At 43.6% G+C, this 17346-nt stretch overlaps 1 long non-coding RNA gene across 1 annotated transcript; it reads right to left on the bottom strand.

The window, feature by feature from the left end:
• Nucleotides 1–9833: 9833 nt before the first annotated feature.
• LOC139831316 (uncharacterized) lies at nt 9834–12894 on the bottom strand. The gene is made up of 3 exons (XR_011746018.1): nt 12567–12894; nt 11847–12046; nt 9834–10049 (listed from the first exon to the last, which is right to left on the bottom strand). It is a non-coding gene; the product is annotated as an uncharacterized lncRNA (long non-coding RNA).
• Nucleotides 12895–17346: the final 4452 nt, after the last annotated feature.

Below are 17346 nucleotides of genomic sequence, written 5' to 3'. Positions count from 1 at the left end.
AACCATGCATGATCCATCCCAATTATATTATGCTCTTCTCATAATTCTCAGCATTTTTCCAGATTTCTTGTGTTTGAATTCAGCTCACACCTTTCATCTCGTGGTCAAAGTTCCATCTGCACCTTCACTCAGCGCAAGAGGAAGAAGACCACCTTGTTATGTATTAAGACTAGCTAAACGATGTGAGCGCTATGACTAGATGATACTACATGCAAAGACTAGTTATGGCCCTTTCTTTTGACTGATATATCCTACTGGCTACTGCCCTGCATCATTATTTTTCATGGCTGTGTGATGGATGATCAAATTTGTACGCCTGGGATACATTTAAATTTGTGTTGCACCGCATGGTATCTTAGTTTCAGCATTGTTGTTTTCTCTCCTGCATACATCTAGTGCCTTTTAAGTGAAAGCTTGCTGCCATCTTAATCACCCCGTGCTCGGAACATAGTCTGACTTCAAAGTTTACATCTGATAGTCCAACATATATGGATGTGGACATGGAGTACTAGATCAAAATCCAAAATTATACATACTCCCTCCGTCACGCAAAAGATGTCGGACGCGTAATACAAATGGTTTTTTATGAAAACCCCCTTGTTAGTTCGTTTCTTCTCCAACTAAATCCTGTTCTGTAAATTTCAAATACGGATCTTCTCTCACCGTCGACGTCCGGTGGCGCCGCGCTCGACGTCCGGCGGAGCCGTGCTCGATCTCGCGTCTTCCTCCCTGCTGCGGCGCCGCAGGCACTCCTCTGCTCCGTTGGGCGTCATCTTTGCTGCGGAGCCCGAGCTCTTGTCCTGCCTGCGGCGCGCCGTCACGCCCGAGCTCGTCGTCGTCCTCCCTGTGGTGTCGTCCTCCCTGCGGCGCGCCGTCACGCCCGAGCTCGTCGTCATCCTCCCTTCGCCGCCCGAGCTCTTGCCCCGACGCGAACTATGCCGACGCGCAGACGCCGACGGTCACCGTCGGCAGAGACGGTGCCGACGGTGGATTAACCTGTGCCGACGGTGCGGGGCCGTCGGCGCACGGCGTGACTCCCGTAGTGCGACGCGTATTCACATTAAAAAAAGAAATAAAGTCTGACACCTAACTGAGTTTACATTTACTCCTCCCAGCTATCTCCAACCTTCTTCTTCACTCACTCACGCCCAACCACTGAGGCAGTCCATTCCCATCTCCCCATTTCTCAATTTTATCCACACTCCAGCCTCTCTCCTCTAGCAGCCGAGATGTTCAAATCTACAGCTTCTACTTGGACTCTTCTAATTCTCCGTATTTTTTCAGTTCGTCTGAATGTGTGTGCTCTCTAAGATTACTGACGCTGATACCACTTCTGATGGAACGTCAAGACAAAACAAGAGGACGACAAGGCGCACGCTGCAGCCGCTACAAACTAAGGAAGTGATCGAACAAGAGATGAAGAATTACCTCGTCTTGCCAGCCCATCTCCCGTCCGCCGGAGCCCTCCTCCTAGAAGCAAACGGATATCTTGGAGCGCCCTTTTCTCTCCTCTCCTCGATCTTGTCTTGCCGGCTCATATCCTATCCATTGGAGCCCTTTTCGTCGAAGCAGCCGGACATCTCAGAGTGTACTCTCCTCTCCTCGACAAGTAAAAGTCAAAGTCTAAGTCACACGCGCTCCGCACGCGGACTGTCACGATGGTCTTGTACTTATAGAGGCAAGGGTGAGAGAAGAGAAAGGTAGAAGATGAGGCGTAGCTTGTTGGAATTGAGGAGGGAGAGAGAGATCCGTGGAAGCCCAGTGCATGCTCCAATGATTGGTCATAGTATCTCTCACACGGATTGCTCTCCTCTCAGCCGTACGATAGAAAAGAAAATAAAGGAGAGATGAAAACGGAGTCACTAAACACAGCAGGCACACAAGGTTGAGGAAAGAGAACTTTGAGATTTGGGAGCTAAGCGCCGGGCGACGGGAAATTTTCATCGCTAATCAGTGCCATGAATGGATCAATGACCTGCAGGCCTATTCCGCCTCCTCGTAATTAGGGAGATCAATAATGCCCTACTTAATCCTCATGCATGCATGCACGCACCCAGCCTTTACTGGCAATCCTTTGGTATGGCTAGCACAGTTAATCAGTTACGGTCAGTTCGGTTCCACCTTGCAAAATACAATGTCTTCTTTCTTTCTTTGCAGACTGGACAATCAATCTTCTCTAAAATCGAAAAGTCACGAGGAACCTTCAGCTGGTCTTGGTATGCCTTTACAGACTGTATTCATCTTCTTTCATTACAAATTTGCTAATTAACAAAGGTTTATTTACATGTTTATACTTAGCACGAGAATACCAAAAATCCCAGGGGATCCTATAGCAAAAAATACTTATCATTGGAGGCCATCGATTGATAGATTCTTGTACTGCGTTTCTTTTTTTGAAAGGGATTTTGTGTTGAACCCAGATCGATCGATACAACCAGATTTTGCATTTTTCCGTTCTATCGATTACCCTAAAGTTAGCTGACTTGCCATGCTAGCTCTTTATGATTCTTGTTCAAATAAAATAAGGGAAAATTACCAATTTAGTCAAAGCTAACTAGACAGCAAGAGTATCCAAAAATTTGGCATGACTCAACATTATTTCTTTGGACGTTTGGTGCGCATATAAAAAATTCATTTAATGTTAAGTGCAATACAACACAACGACACTACTCACAAGTTCAATTACAGGGAAGTTGGAAGTCACGAATGAGGCAAACTATTACAAGTCCTGATTTGGACCAAAAGGAACGATGCAATTTCAATGCTGCATGTCATAAAAACTGAAGCAGTTCTACAGAAACAAAAGCAGCAGCGGAACCACAGCCACAGCCACCGGAACCGACCGATAATATCAGAACCAAATCAGCTAGAGGCAAGCAGCAACACATCTGGGCTGCTTTTTGGCGACCAAGACCATGCCGCCGGAGCCACTTGGCTTCCTCCCTCCATCAGCTGCATCACCTACATACACAAATCAAAGGAATGAGTGCACAGATAGAGAAACCACCAACTAAACCCTGGATGGATTTCAAATATAGACAAAACAATCACTAAGACCAACTTCAAACTGTCAAAGCAAAGAGTCTCAAAGGATTGCAATCTTGTAACTTTAAACCAAATCACTAACTCCATAAATCTTGCCTAGTCAAATAGTAATAGCCAGTGGCACCACATTCACAACCTAGACTTAGGTTGCCTTGCATGCATTTTATAGAAGCAATCAGACTGAAACACAAACACTGAAGAGAACTTCAGAAAAAATCTGACAACAAACGAATAAAAATGTCTCCCTAAATAGGATGTTTTAGACCAAAGAGTCGAAACACCATCTCGATCGCTAAACCTATGAGCAGTCAACACAAAGTGAAAACTCAACCAATAGTCTCCCAAATGGAAAAGTAAAATACACTGTTTATCCTATATAAGCAAAAGAAATAGAGATCTATTTGGACTAAGTGTATCATGTTTTGATGCAGAGAGGATGTCCTAGACACAAGCACAAATCTCACGATCACACGGTTCCAAAATACTCAATGCCTTTCCAGTTTACTAATTCATGGCCTTTCACACTTGCAAAAACTCATGTGAATACATAGTATGGTAAAACACTAGACAGGGGTTTCAGCAGCAAATGACCTGGGCCAAATATCGAGGATTTACAAGTCTGCATTGTTGTAGTGTTCATGTGGAGGTGCTTAAGGTCACTCTTGAGCTCCTGGTTTCCGTTCTCCAGATCAAAGAAGCCTGAAATATTCAACATGATAAATACTGTGAATTCTCTTTCAAAGTTTCAAAAACTCTTCTAAATACAAAGAAAGTATGGTAAAAAGGCTACTTGCAAGGCAAAATGAAAATCTTATGAATTCTCTTTCAGAGTTTCAAAAACTCTTGTGAATACAAAGAAAGTATGGTAAATAGCTACTTGCAAGGCAGATACCAAGTACACAAGAATATTCAAGATAAATTAATTCCTAAAGTTTCTTCTATGAGTTTCTTCTACTACTTGGATCAAGCTTGTTCACACCAACAACTTAACTATGTATGCACAGAATACATTCATAAGGATCTCAAGTATATAGCATGTTCATTGGTCCCATGTGACATCAAGATAAAGAAAATTATTTGCAACTTCAAACACTGTGAATGGATGGAAAAGGTATTAACCCATCATTTTCCTCATAAGGATAAACACAAGAATCACAAGCAAAGCAAATCAGGGGCATTCTCACAAGGGATGTACCTGCTACCGGTTTAGGGCTGCTACATGACCACTCCTAGTCTAGTTGAAGGTAACATGGGACTGGATTAAATTTGAACTCCATATTGGCTTCCAAAGCATCGAGCTCTGCATTTTTCAGAAAACAAAATGAGAAAATCCAAAGGATAATTGTCTTTGTAAATTGCAACAGATCCATACCGCAAGAGCATTTATGGGATTATAGCTAGAGTGATATACGCTGGTGAGTAAATTCAAATGCAAATCTATATCCAACAGTGGTTCACAATACTAGCGAGTAAATCCAACAGTGGTTCCAGGTTGGTTTGCACTGCAAGGAAATTGGGTGTCTCGGTGATATATCTCACCTTTTTGCGGCCTTGTTCCCAATATGAGGCAATCGTGCAGACGAGGCAGATCTTGCCGCCCGGCTTCGAGGCTGAAGCTGCCCTCGCCAGCCTTGTAGAGGTCCCTGGAGTGGTGGATGGCAGCAAGCTGATGCTTGCTCACCGATCCAGCAGCAGCAGGTCGGGTGGACGAGGGCCGCAACCATGCAACAGCTAGACAAATGGAAGAGTAGCATCAAGTTAAATCATCAATCCATAAAATAGAATATGTATACATTAACAAGACTGCTTATTGTCAAGTTTAAAAGACGTACTAAGAATTTTAAGATAAGAAAGTAGAAAGTTGCTTTGATGTATGACAGTAGCAGTAACATTTTCACATGCAACAATACACCAATTAAGGTGGTTATAATAATATCACATAATCAACCACGGCTTCATTATTTTGCTTAGCAACAAAGTAGCTAAAATCCTAGAGCTTGATCCCTTAGCAACGCAACAAATTGAAAAACTTCTTACACCTTAGAGCTAGGTCCAATACCATAACAGGTTCCAGTTCAAATATTATGTGGTTGTGCCACAACAATTAAACATGGTGAATTAATACACCGACACCCAGATTGCCTAAACCTTACAGCAGGAGAGAAATCACAATTAATTTGTACACAAATACCAAACAAACAAATTAAATTATACCAGCTGTACAAGCATTAGATTTACACACGAGAACTAACTAAGAAAATCGCTTAGTTTCTCACATGCATCACATCTACACAATAACAAACTATCGGTCTACTTATTTCTGAAAACAAAGTTGCAGCTAGCGATGAATCGGAAGAGGAATGCAACCTTGTTGATAACATCAGATTAAAGCATCAACCTGTTGAACTTAATAAGAGAATTGTCTCGCGCTTTCCATCAGACCGTTCTTTTGGTTGCATTGGCTAGTGCATGAAGCTTGGCAAAACCATCTTGTGGAAAAAGAACTAAAAGCTTTTTACCCAACTATTTCTACATGCACCAGTCCACTCCTACCACATAGGACCCACAAACTACGGTTCTGCTATAGGATAGTCACCGTCATGGAAGCTTGCTGGAGCAGCAATGGCCCCACCAATTAGCCTGAAAAATTGGCATATGGCGCCACAGCGAATGGATGAGGAGTCCAGAGGGAAGGTCACAAGTCAAAGCTGGAGTAGCACACTCGCAGAATTGATCTCGCTCCAGCAATAGTGCAGCACCAGGCATTGATTTTCAAATGGTAAGGTGGAGTGCAACTCAAGTCAAAGTCATATTTTTTTCTTTCCGGAAAAGGATCGATATGGAGGACAATGTATGTCACGTGCATGGCAATGGACTGGCATGACACACATATACACACCAGCTACCTATAATGACACTTGCAATTAATGCAATTGACCTTGGAAGGAAATACTGATCTTCCCAACATATGGCCTCACAAAATGAGAAAAAAAATGCAAAATAAGGAATGGTGTTTTTTGTGATATTGTTTTCCATATTTGGCAAATACTGTTCTTCCCAATATATGGTCTCACAATAAATATCCCTCCGGGAGTGGTACCAGGAACTTACCAAACACCTAGAAAGTCGAAGAAGGCCACCCAATAGTCATGAATAAGACATCAGCATCCTACGCTCCCTTGCTTCAATAACTTACAGTTAGAAAACATCAAATATCAGTGCAATGAAATGTCATAACATTGTGAATTAAACCAATAGAACTGAGTTCAAAGAAAGAATGGATAAAAGCAAAAAATCTAAACCTCTAATTATAACATCGAGATGATACTTCTAATCATAAAAGAGCTTGCAGTCTAGCTTGCTTTTTTTTTTGAGATCAGCAGTCTAGCTTGCTATTCTTACAAAGTAGAGCTCACATAAGCAAAGCACATAGTCATGAAGTCCGCCACTTAGAAAAAAACCATTCGTGTAGATACCAGATGCATGTATAGATACTAATTGCTCACATATGCATCTCAGAGGTGCTAATTGCTCAACTACACAAGGATAACCAGTTCACTGTTGCACAACACAAGAAAACCAGTACCATAAGAAATATATAACCCTCACCAGCATAATATTTATACACGCATAGGTGGTAGCAACACCCAGATCATGCCATGATCTAGCAATAAAATATCAAGACCAGACAATACCAACCAGTGGTATTCAAAACCAAATAACAACAAGTTTAGGACTATCAAGAAAAAATCACATAGAAACTACAGTGACCATATGATCATATGTGAAAGTCTTAGGGAAAAAACTTAGAAACTACAGTGACCATATGATCATCATCACCATCAATCAAATAAGGGTCATCGTCTCAAGCGCCGGAGCATGGTAAAGCAAAGGCACGATGGTTCACATGGGAGACAAGAGATCCAAGTGGTAAACCAAAGTAGCTCACCGAAGAGGTCGTCCACGAGGATGGGCGTCACCAACACCGCGGTTGTGGCACGGTGAGCTCATGACGCTCACTAGGACCTTCTGTTGACCTTCGCCATCATGTTGGCTATGATGGGACCCACCTGCAGGTTGTCTTGGTGCTTGGCCAAGTTGTTTGGGATGCTCATCCCTGCCGAGACGTAATGTCAACCTAATCCTGCCCCAACACCCTGAAACATCAACAATATACTACTCATCAACATAGTGTACAGAATTACTACTACGCTGTCGATGCAATAATAGGGCAACTATTTTCATGAAAAAATCAAGTTATCATAAATAGCAACATTCCAGCTGCAATAACATTTGCATATAGATCAGACAAGGTGCTGATTAACTACAATCGCATGGCTAACCATTTCATGGCAAGATAAGCAAAGAATGCTATTATGCAATCGAAATGCTCAACCAATGCTATTATGCACTGAAATGCTCAACCAATCCTCCAAGTTCACAGCCGTCCATTTAAATAGGCCATGAATTAGCAACTATGTGCTTCTGAACTAGCATCTACTTCGAACAGACTTAAATTTGTGCAGGTTCTTTCATTATCTTCAGTATTTTCACAATCCAATGCCCTGTTTTAATTAAAACAAGGCCAGGACAGGAGGATCATTAGACACAGTACTTACGCAGCACCTTCAAATCCTAAAATGAACTTTTGAAGCATCCGATGTGCTCAAAGTACAGTGTTAGGAGGCTACTGCCTAGCATATCTGGATATAGAACTGCTACCGTCCTTGGAGAAAAAAAATCACTTAATAAACCAATCTAAAAAGGTGATTGTACTCATGTAATAATTATATAAACGCCTCATGAATCCACAAACAGAAGCTCTCAGGTTCCAATCATACGACACTAAAAGCTACGCAAGATCGTATTTTTTTACACTCGGTCAGAGTCCTGCAACTCCGTGCGGTCTAAGGATCGAAAAGACAATATGTCTCACCTTTTATTGCGTCCTCGTTTTCTTAGCAACAGAGCAAAATGAAATTCTTAAACCTTTGAGCTAGGTCCAATACCAGAGCAGGTTCCAATTGAAATATTATGTGGCTGTGCCACAGCTATTAAACATGGTGAATTAAACAACGACACCCAGATTGCTTAAACCTTACAGCAGAATAGAAATCACAATTAATTTGCACACAAATACCAAATAAACAAATCAAATTACTAAACGCAGTTATTCTAGTTCTACAAGCATTATATTTACACACGAAAACTAACTACGAAAATTGCTTTCTTTCTCACACACGTCAGATCTACACAATAACTAATACCGGTCTACTTATTTCTGAAAAAAAAGTTGCAGCTAGCGATTGAACCCAGAAGAGGAACACCACCTTGTTGACAAGGCTAGATCTAAGCATCAACCTGTTGAAGTGTACAAGCGAACAGTTCGGGCTTTTGGTTGCATTAGCTAGTGCCTGAAGCTTGACACAACCGTCGTCTAGAAATAGAACTAAAAGCTTTTTACCCAACTACTACTACGGGCACCAGTCGACTCCTGCCACGTGGGACCCACAAAGTATCAATTAGCATGAAAAATTGGCAGGTGGTGCAAACACCGAACAGATGGGGAGTGCAGAGGGAGGGTCACACAAGTCAAAGCTGGAGTAGCACACTGGCAAAAAAAAAATCTCGCTCCAGCAATAATGCAATATCAGGCCTTGCATTCGTAATGGTACGGTGGAATGCAACTGATGTCAAAGTCATATATTTTTCTTTCAGTAAAAGGATCGATATAGTACGTGTTATATGCTGGACAATGTTGTCTATCATGTGCATGTCAATGGACTAGCATATCATGCTTATAGGCACCAGCTACCTATAGCAGCACTTGCAAATAATGCAATTGAGCTTGGAAGGAAGTGTATTAGTTTGTGATATTGTTTTCCATATTCAAGAAATATTGATATTCCCAACATATGGTCTCAAAACGAATATCCCTCTAGGAATAGTACCAAAGTTGAAGAAGGCTAACCCTACAATCATGAATTAGGCATGAATTATAAAGGAAACATCAAATCTCAGTACAATGAAATGTCATAGCATTGGGAATCAAATCAATAAAAAAGAGTTCAAAGCAAAGAATGGATAAAAGTAAAGCTCTAAGCCTGTGATTATAACATCGAGATGATACTTCTAATCATAGAAAAGCTTGCAGGCTAGCTTGCTATTCTTACAAAGCATAGCTCACATAAGCACCCACATAGTCATGAAGCCCGCCACTTTATAAAGAAACATTCATGTAGATACCAGATGCATGTATCAATTCCAATTTCTCACATATGCATGTGTAGATACTAATTGTTCAACTACACAAGAATAACCAGTTCGATGTTGCACAACAAATACACAGGAGTAGATTCGGATCAAGAGAAATACCAGATAAATCTATGAAGTAAAAAAGAGAACACAAGTACCATAAGGAATATATAAACCTCGCCAACATAATATTTATATACACAGATAGGTGACAGCAACACCTAGGTCATGCCAAGATCTAGCAATAAAAGATCAATACCACACAATACCAACAACTGGTATTCGAAACCAAATAACAACATTAGCACTATAACACAAAATAATCAACTACATTAGCTTAGAAGGACCTCTAATAACCAGGCACATATGTGAAAGTCTTAGGGAAAAAACTTAGAAACTACAATGAGCATATGATCATCATCACCATCAATCAAATAAGGGTCATCGTCTCAAGCGCCGGAGCATGGTAAAGCCAAGGCACGATGGTTCACATGGGAGACAGAGATCCAAGTGGTAAACCATTAGCTCACCTAAGAGGTCGTCCACGAGGATGAGCGTCACCGCCACCACGGTTGCAGCATGGTGAGCTCATGACATTCACTAGGACCCGTCGTTGACCTTCGCCATGATCTTGGCTATGATGGGAGCCACCTGCAGGTTGACTTGGTGCTTGGCCAAGTTGGTTGGGATGGTCATCACTGCCCAGACCCAAAGTCACCCCCTCGGCCTCTCCCCTGCTCCAGAACACCCTGAAACATCAAGAATATACTACTCAACATCATAGTGTACATAATTACTACTCCCTCCGTTCATCAATACAAGGCCATTATCAAAAATACATTTTTCATCTATACAGGACCACTAACACCAATCGAGAAAAAGTAATTAACTTTTTGTCTAGTAGGTCGGTACTTATTAATGCGAACATTGCATGCAGCCATAGAGAAATAGTCACCACTTGAAGTATATTTAATTAGCAAAGAACCCGAGAGTATTTCTAAATAAATAATCGTGTGGCTTTATTTTCTTGGTACTGCAATATGGGTTTGTGGCCTTGTATATAAGAACAGAGGAATTACTAAGTTATTGATGCAAGAAAAAGCGCAACTATTTTCGGGAAAATTCAAGTCACCCCAAATAGCAGCATTCAAGCTGCAATAACATTTGCATAAAGATTAGACAAGGTGCTGATTAACCTAAAATTTCATGGCATGATAATCAAAGAATCTAGCCAAACTACATTACAACGAACATTGCATTTCACAATGTCTTGAACGATTCACCATGATTATTGTGTAGATTTTACATGCTAACTATCCAATAAAACAAGGAATTGATAACATGTTTTGCATTTTAGGGGGGGGGATCCATCTTTTTTAATAAGCAGCAGATCAACTCTAACAAATGCAATCAAAAACATTATAGACAACAAAACCCTCTAAATAAGAACTAAAGCTCCAGGCATTAAATATTATCTGGTTTAAGGTTGACATTAATTAAGTCACCCAAACGAAACACACAAGCCTCGAGCCAACATTCTGTCTGACACACAGCCCACAAGTTAACTAGAAAGACTTATCTTTCTAAAACATTCAACCACCACAAGACAACACCCAGCAAACAACCCAGCCAAGACAAAGAAAAACCGCTCGGCATATAAAAAATAAACCGGTTTAAAGTTTCCGACCTGGTCGAGCTCGAAATTTTGAGAGCTTGGCTTATAATATCATAAGTAGAACCAAATACAGTAAAATTGTAAAATGCACCTGGATAAATGTACAGAATCATGGATTCGAAGTAGAAAAGGTCAGGGCAATTATTCATGTACCTACAGTAAATTTGCTTTCTTTGATTTTCATCAGCATCATCATCAGAAAAGAGACCTACCAATATCAATGTTCCCCCACACCCCGTATACCTCCACATTGCGTGATATCAAAACTAATTCATACACAAGTGCTAATTCATGTCTTGCACTATGGCTTGTGCTTTGAAAGGGCAGCTACTTGGTGTGATACCAAAGTCTCTGTTATGAGAGTACCTCAAGGTAAATGGAGCCGCTGGTAGTTACGAATTCTAGTCATCATATTACAGCGGGGTTAGACACATGAACGGTACAGCCAATGCTTCAGCAGCTGGGTATGCTGTTTGATTTCAGGAGGGCATAGGTCAAGAAGGAACCTATGAAACAAGTCGACGCTTGTGAATGTTATAAGCAGGAGTTGTCCGCAACAAATTTGTGGCGCATTAAGGTAAAACACAGTGAGAACCTCTCCATGGCAAACCTTTCTAATGCAGTCAATTGCCCCTCTCCATATACATTAACAAACACCTTCATAGGTAAAGTTTCAGAGAGACAGATTCATTTTAAATGAGTCATCCGTTTAGTTGCTAGTACTGGAAAGATATAGTAAGATTTTAGATGCCATTGATGGCACAAGACAAATTTTGATTTGGTGAAACAGATTTCCATCTACTGTCTATGCACAATCAAATTTAACAGGAAAAAATACAAGTTTTAGCATAAACAGATGAAGGAGATGGACCTCAAAGGGCAGCTGCAGGTCGGGGAGGTCGTCGGCAGCAGCATGAAGGAGTCGTGGAAGGCAGCAATAGGTCGGGGGACGTCGCCGGTGCCGGCAGCAACAGTTCCGGACAGGCGACCACCATCTCTTCTTCATGCGGCGTGGCGAGCTCCTCCCGCCGGCCGCAGCCAACGCCCAAGCTTCTTGTCCCCAACAGCAGCCTACAGGTGGTGCTCAGCATCAAATTTCGAGATGCAAAGTCAATATTAATTCGTTGTACTCTAAGAAAAATCATGAACAAATAATGTTTTCAGGGTGCATGGGATTTTATGATAGCTTTCTTCAGGAGTATTCTTGGCAGAGATATGCTCAAAAGCATCACTGCAGAATACTTGATTGATTTTATTTAGTTCACTTTTTAGATCTCTGTTCATCAAACAATAAGCATGGCCTTAATAGGCTTCCCTAAATTCAACTAATCAAAGAAAATCTTAAGTATATAAACTATAATGGGTATAAGTTGCAGTGCTAACATTGCATAATTCGAATTCTGCATTAGGAGTGAAGTTTAGACTAAAAGAAGAATAAATCACAGGAGTCATGATTTTGGATGTAATTGATGGCACACAACAAATTTTGATTTAGAAAATCAGATTTCCATCTACTGCGTATGCACACATTCAATTTAACAGGAAAAAGGAAATACATTTCTTAGCAAGGAAAGAGATGAAGGAGATGGACCTCAGAGGGCAGCTGCAGGTTGGGGAGGTCGTCGGCAGCAGCATGGCCGAGTCGTGGATGGCAGCAACAGCTCGGGGACGTCGCCGGCGCCGGCAACAACAGTTCCGGACAGGCGACCACCATCTCTTCTTCCTGCGGCATGCCGAGCTCCTCCCGCCGGCCGCGGCCGTCGCCCAAGGTGCTCGTCCCGAACAGCCACCAGGACGACGGGTGCATCTCCGCCCCTCCCCTGTCCTTGGCTCGCTCGCCACAAGGACGGACACAACCATGGCGGCCCTCAGGCGCGGGTCCGCCCACGCGCGCGTCCATCTTCTGAGGAGAGGCCGTTGCGCCTATACCCCGGTGCCTCTTCTCCGCCTGGTAGGGGGTGGAGAGGGTTTGGATGCAGGCGTGAAGGGGATTGGGTGGCCAGCCTAGATGGGATTGGGTGGGTGGGTGCGCCGGTGTGAGCGGCGGTGCTGGGTTGCCGGCGGGGAGCAGCAGAGTGCGGCGGCGGCGATGGGATTGTGTGGGTGGGATCGCTAGGAGGCGAAGCGAGCGAGAGGAGAGGTTGGGTGGGATCGCTGCGTGCGTTTTGTGTTCTCCGTCAAATCTACTCCTGCAGTCAGGATTTACTTCGTCTCGTCTCATCATGTTGAGTTTAGATCTCCAAATTTCGTTTCCCGATGTACTCCAATCAATATCGTGATCAGTCCAGAAGTAAAAGATCATTTGTATCCTAATTAATGGCATGTTGTAGTCAAGGAGTAGTCGACAATGCATGCATATTTGTGATGTACCATCATGGTTCACATGTCTACTCTAATCCATCCCAAAAAAAAGTGTATGATTAATTTCATGTTACATGTGTTACTATTTTATGGTAAAGTTTAGTTAATTTTGAAATTGTTTGACTTTTAAAAAAGAAAGGCGTGCACTTATTTACGAACGGAGGGAGTAGGCTCCAAAGATCCTGGGTAGATGGCTAGCAACGTAGGCAACAACCGAGTCGTGCAACCGACCTTCCCCCGGTATACTTTGCTCCTCGCGAGATCGTCGTTGAACCAGATCCCGACATTGGTGACTTGGATATTGGTTACCACATCGCCTTCGGCCGACAATACTTGATGCAGTGTTGTTGGCTGTGCTGGCTTTCCTCCCCCTCCACGGTCGTGTTGTTGGCCGGCTTCGGGTTCTTCGTGGACATCGGCGAAAGTAGTGCAAGGCCTTGGCCACTGCGGGGGATGACATCGTTCTCGACGCCGTGTTCCTTCTTGGAGGCGCCACCAAATGCCCCTCCTTTCTCGTAGCTTGATCACACCTACGTGCTCAACTTGCGCGGGGCAAGGTTATCTTCATCATATTTTGGCACACCCTCTTCACCTTTCCTTGATCTTATTGTCGCCACCATTGTCTCCCTAGCTAATTTTGCACGGTGTTTTGCCCGGTTTGGACGGCCTCCTAGATACCCATGGGTTGGTTTCTTTGGGCGGCGTGTCATGCCGCGGGCAATGCCAATGATTTCTTCCTTATGCAGTGTTTTCAATGTGTCGTCGGATATATATTAAGGTTGTGTGTTTTGGGGTGGTGGTTGGGCTAGGGTAAGACTCGGCAAGGCCTCGACCGGTGCGGGTGACGTGATGCCCTTGGGCGCCGCTCTCCTCCTTGGAGGTCTCTCCATCAAGCCATCCTCCTTCAGTATCTTGAGGCATGAAGACAACTAAGCTATGGAGGCCATCGGTGCGCTCTGCTTTGGCATGGTGAGGTATGTTGATTCGGACCAATCTCGGCGCCGCGCCCTTGCAATAGTGGACTATGCTTCCATCGACGAGCTCAAGCTCCCCGCCCAGTGTAGCTACTGTAGAGTAGCTTTCTTTCCCTCCTCTCTGTTCTTTTCTTACTTGTCTTGTAAGCTGGTAACCCCAGCAGTTCGCTGCTTTTTTTTTCTCTCTCTGGGGGTTGTCGTTGTACTCTTGGCCGATTGATGGTTTTTTAATTCAAAGTCAGGTTTTCGAGCCTTATATTTCAAAATACGTCGTAGAACCAGACCCCGGCATTGTTGGGCGCGGCAACTTCACTCTTAGGGTTTGTCAGAGTAGCTTTTACTCGGGAGTGAAATTTACGGCGTCAACGGGCCAAGGCAACATATGTCTCGACGGCACACGGTGGTGTGTTGTGTGTGCAAGTTGCACATTTTTGGCAAGCTTAACTATTTTATGCTAGCTAGCAAGCCAATGTCGTTTGGAAAATCCATACAACTGTATGTGAGAGCAAGAGAGGTCAGTCTCCTACGTCCAAGAGTACGCCTACATCTAGCCGGAATGTATGCATGTGCACGCCTACGTCCACGAGCCTGGCCTTGCTAGACCTATATCTATCTAATATCTACACTGTCAAAAAATAGTAAGTAAAAACTTTGTCTTGCATGTATATATAATCAGTACTAAAAATAAAATAAAATAAATACGAAATTAAATAGTAAGACGTGAATTGCACTCATTATATCCATCAACATAGCAAGAAAAGCAAAGGACACACCGTTAAATATTACGCCGCCATTATCGTGCTCACCTATCGGACTCGATGCTAGCCACCACCTTGGACTAATTAAGCCGGAGGAGGCTCTGGCGTGGCCATGGGTGGTGGAGGTTGACGGTTGGGGCTAATGCAGGGTAGCGCTGGTGAGGAAACTCGAAGGTAGTTGCGACTTTGTGGGTGGTGACGCCAACACCGTGGAGTGTGTTGAGTGTCAAATTCTTGTGATTGAAGCAACTGCATTTCACAATTATTTATTGGATTCTCCTCTTGACACCACCCAAATAAACCCATGTTAGTATCCCATGCAAATGGGGGAGGGTTTGTGACCCTTCCTCACGTGTTTTAGGGTGAAGCCTTGTTTTATGGCCCCTATTTCATCAGCCCCTAGTTTTCCTTCAAAAGTGGTTGTTTCATATGATGTTTCTCTTTTTTTGTGTGTTATGACATGTCATATGAACATGACCAATCACAAAAGAGATAAAGTTCTTAGAAGAGTCAGGTCAGTTGCCTCAAAGTGGGAGTTTCACACTATATGTCCAAATGCAAAGCAACGACTCATGAGCTTGATTACCGGTAGAATGGTGGTTCAACTATATAATTTATATTTATACCATCTCGCAAATGCTTAAGTTTTAGCCAAAACTATATATGTCTCCATATTCTTATGCAATTGACTAATGCAAGGATAAAAGGTTAAATCCCTTTGAAGCTCTCCTAGAAAAATAAGTATCCGTCCATTAGAGTATTTGCCTGACTATCCTTTTTGTTTCCAGTCGGGTATAACCACATTTGAATACGCAACCGGTCAATATCTGATCCTATCTGAATTTGGGACAAAAATATGGTAAAGGAGATGGTACGTATGAGCAATAAAAAAGAGGAATAAAAAAAGGTTGTACTATATATAGTAGATAGGGGTGTGAATTTGTTTTCCCGGACGAAAGATTGGCACACGCTCTTGGAGATAGTTCGAATTGTCTAAATGAACATCTAGTTGAGTATTATTATTATTAAATGGTGGCACATATATAGATTATTTTGTTAGAGGGATGGGAATTCCAGAATTTCCTTGGTTTTGTACGTGCACATGCATTTGGGCAACAAAAAAGAAAGAAGGAAGTTGATGGAGGCAGCATAGTATTAAATGGTGGTACATTATTTTGTTACTAAAGCAATTCCTGAACTTCGTTAGGTATGTAGTATACATGAGCGTGCATTTGGTGATTTGGGCAACCAAAGTAAAAAAACGAAAGAAAGAAAGAAGGAAATCGATGGTGTACGTGCTGGAGGTAGTACGTGAGCAAGTATGAGTGAATTAAGTTGTTTTCTTGTGTATAATTCAGCGATGGAGCGGTCTTGAGTTGAGGCCCCGGTGAGCCAAGAGAAAGCGGAGATTGAGGTAATTAATTAATGTTGGAGGGAATCCCGCGAGCTGATGAGATGAGCGGGCATCCGGGCCGGCGGCGAATGGCGAGCGATTGACGCGAGACGGAATTAATGGATGGAGGCAGCGAGCGATCGATCGGTCCATCGGCGCACGCAACTTAATTGCGCAGGCATACGTGCACGGTGTACGATACGACCAACCACACAGCTGGCGCGCGGCTGTACCATGCGCGTCCAACTCCAACCATGCCGCGGACGCGGAAGAACAAAAAAAAGAAGGAAAGCCAAGACCAGAACAGAGGCATGCACCCGCGCGCGCGCCTGGGTACGTTGCTTCCTTCGACGGCGCGCGGCAAGTGCGGGCCACGGACATCGACGTCGATTTCGACCCCTACCTACTGGTTTGTTCGAGACCAGCTGCGTGCACGCCGCGGGGAACATCTGCAACTCCGCCCGCGTGCTCGCGCTCCATCCCGCCACGCTGCGCTTCTCCTACCTGCTGTCGCCGAACATCTACGACTGCTCCACGCTCCGCGTCGGGGAGACGCCCGAGGACGGCCGGCTCTGCATCCTGGCCGTGGCGAACGAGGGCACGCAGCTGCAGCTCTGGGTCCGCGGCGAGTCCGGGCAGCGGGGCCACAACGGCTGGGTTCTCGGGAGGGAAATCATGGACATGGATGTGGTGTACGACGCCGTGCCAGGCCTGCCCGAGCACGACCACAAGCACAGGTCCATATGTGTTTGGCCCAGCGACATGGACGCCGCTTGCACTGGGAAGGCCTTCATCAGGACGTGGGGATACGGCCGCTACTCCTTTGATCTCAACACTCGCAACATGGAGCGCCTCACCACCAAACGTGGCAAGAACTACGGCCAC

Source organism: Lolium perenne, chromosome 5 (genome assembly GCF_019359855.2).
Source record: "Lolium perenne isolate Kyuss_39 chromosome 5, Kyuss_2.0, whole genome shotgun sequence".
Lineage (NCBI taxonomy): Eukaryota > Viridiplantae > Streptophyta > Magnoliopsida > Poales > Poaceae > Lolium > Lolium perenne.
Note: the sequence above shows the minus strand (reverse complement) of the source record. Positions and strands in the feature narration are given on the sequence as shown.